This window comes from Rattus norvegicus, chromosome 3 (genome assembly GCF_036323735.1).
Source record: "Rattus norvegicus strain BN/NHsdMcwi chromosome 3, GRCr8, whole genome shotgun sequence".
Lineage (NCBI taxonomy): Eukaryota > Metazoa > Chordata > Mammalia > Rodentia > Muridae > Rattus > Rattus norvegicus.
In genome coordinates, this window is record NC_086021.1 from 150,777,679 (window position 1) to 150,779,618 (window position 1,940).

General features: G+C 51.2%; 1 non-coding gene across 1 annotated transcript; it reads right to left on the reverse strand.

Moving 5' to 3' along the window:
* Positions 1–1,518: 1,518 nt before the first annotated feature.
* Positions 1,519–1,656, reverse strand: LOC120102060 (small nucleolar RNA SNORA17). Its single transcript, XR_005503093.1, has one exon. It is a non-coding gene; the product is annotated as a small nucleolar RNA SNORA17 (small nucleolar RNA).
* Positions 1,657–1,940: the final 284 nt, after the last annotated feature.

Here is a 1,940-nt window from a genome sequence, read left to right on the forward strand (position 1 = left end):
GGTTTGGTTCAAGGCCTCTGGCTTCAGGAACCTACTGGGACTCTTCTTAGATATCCTGTTATTGTCCTCTGTCATGGGGACACTGTAGTCTTGGATCTGAAGGACAAGTTCCTTCATTAACTCTAGTAGTTCATTGATGAGGTGGGTGTTAGGATGGGTCATTTCAAAGCCCCGGGTCTGAGAGTTATCTGAGCTAGTCAGCCTGCAGGCTCTCTCAATTTCCTGTCCTTGAGGCTGGCTCACTAGCAACACCCACATCCAAGGCCAGCTCTACTGTGCTACCCAGGGGAGATGCAGGGCCTGCTCTTCTGAGTGCTGTAGCAGCTGAGGGGAAGGGTCAGCTCTCTCACTCTGATGACCTCAGAGCCAGCTCTCCTGTCTTCCATAGGTGGCAAGGGTTAAGGGAGGGGCATCTCCCCCTTGCCTGTGTCCCCTCATGTCAGACAAGTGGCAGGGTCAGCTCTCCCATGCTCACACTTTGGGGGGGGGGCAGCTTGCCCACACACTGCCACCAGGATCAGCTCTTCTGTGCTAGCTAGGAGAGGTGCAGAGCCTGCTCTCCTGATTTTGAGGGGCGGGGCCAGTTCTCCTGATCTCATGACCCCAAAGCCAGGTCACCTATCTGCCACAGGTAGTGAAGGGTAAGGAGAAGGAGGCCATCTCTCCCCCATCCGTGCTCCCTCATGGAAGATGAGTGATAGGAACAGCTCTCTCATGCTCAAATCCTTGGGGCCAGCTCACCCACAAACTCTTGAAATGTGGAGGGCCAGCTCTCCCAAGTACTTACTCCAGCTGCCTAGAGGCTGGTAAGTATTCCTGCTCTCCTGCATCTAGGGACAGATCTCCCATAAAATCCAAGTGAGGACTGGGGTCACTTTTACACAGCCTTCAGACATCAATACGTTTCCAGGCAGCAGACCAGACTAGACCAGGGACATTCTCCTGGCCTTTGGTGGTAACAGGTGGCTGCTGCTGCAGGGCCAGGGACCCAGACATGGTCTTCTAATGGCAGCCCAGACGAGGTTCCCACTATGGACCCAGGTGGCATCACTGGCTGCTCACATCAGGCTGTTCCTCACTTCCTTTGAGTCTCCAGTTTTGCCTCTTCCTTGGACCCACATCCTCTGTCTCTCTTTCTCTTCCATCTCTCCACCACTTACTTGCTCCCCTTAGTGGCACCTGGGGTCTCTGAGAATTTGGGGTTGTCACAGGAGTGGTCTCAGGAGCGCTATGACCCACCTGTGCATTATGGTATTAGTCAGGGGTCATCTCAGGCATGGTCTGCTCCCCAAGGTCTTCAGTGTGTTGGACTGATGGCCATGGTGCCAGTCTGGTGGTCATCCCAGGCATGATTCTCATCTGTCCTCCCCACCTGAGTGGCCCTGGTGAGGGTTATCTGTCTCTGGCTTACTCCCATTTGGGGTCTGCAGTCCTAGGGGGGAGTGTTTCTAGGCTTCCTTCTCCAACTTACTCCCCACCTGGGACTGGTGGTCATCTTAAGCTTACTTTTTTTCAGGGAAGGTTAGGCTCCTAATCATTCAGATGTTCCTAGTTCATAGGTCAGAACACTGAATATAGACAGAGCTTCTTTTCTCTCCATCACCTCCTGATGCTCATGTGACAAAACAGCACACCTGCAATGTCTCTAGAGACAGGGAAAACACATTTTTCTAGAGGAGAACTTTTTTTCAATTTCAATAGCATCATTGTTAGACCTCTTGTTTTTTTTATGCATAATTAGAAAGTACCTCCAAGTTGAAAAGTATGTTTGCAATCAGCTCAGCTCTCTTCTGATGGTGAGAGTTCCTACACTGCTGTTGCTGACCTACTGGTGACCTTGGGAGTGTGTTAGAACCAATTCCTAGATCAACACAGGGAGAGAAGCTTCTCAAAGATGCTGGATTTGACTGTTTCCAACATGGTCTCTGGTTCATTTTGAG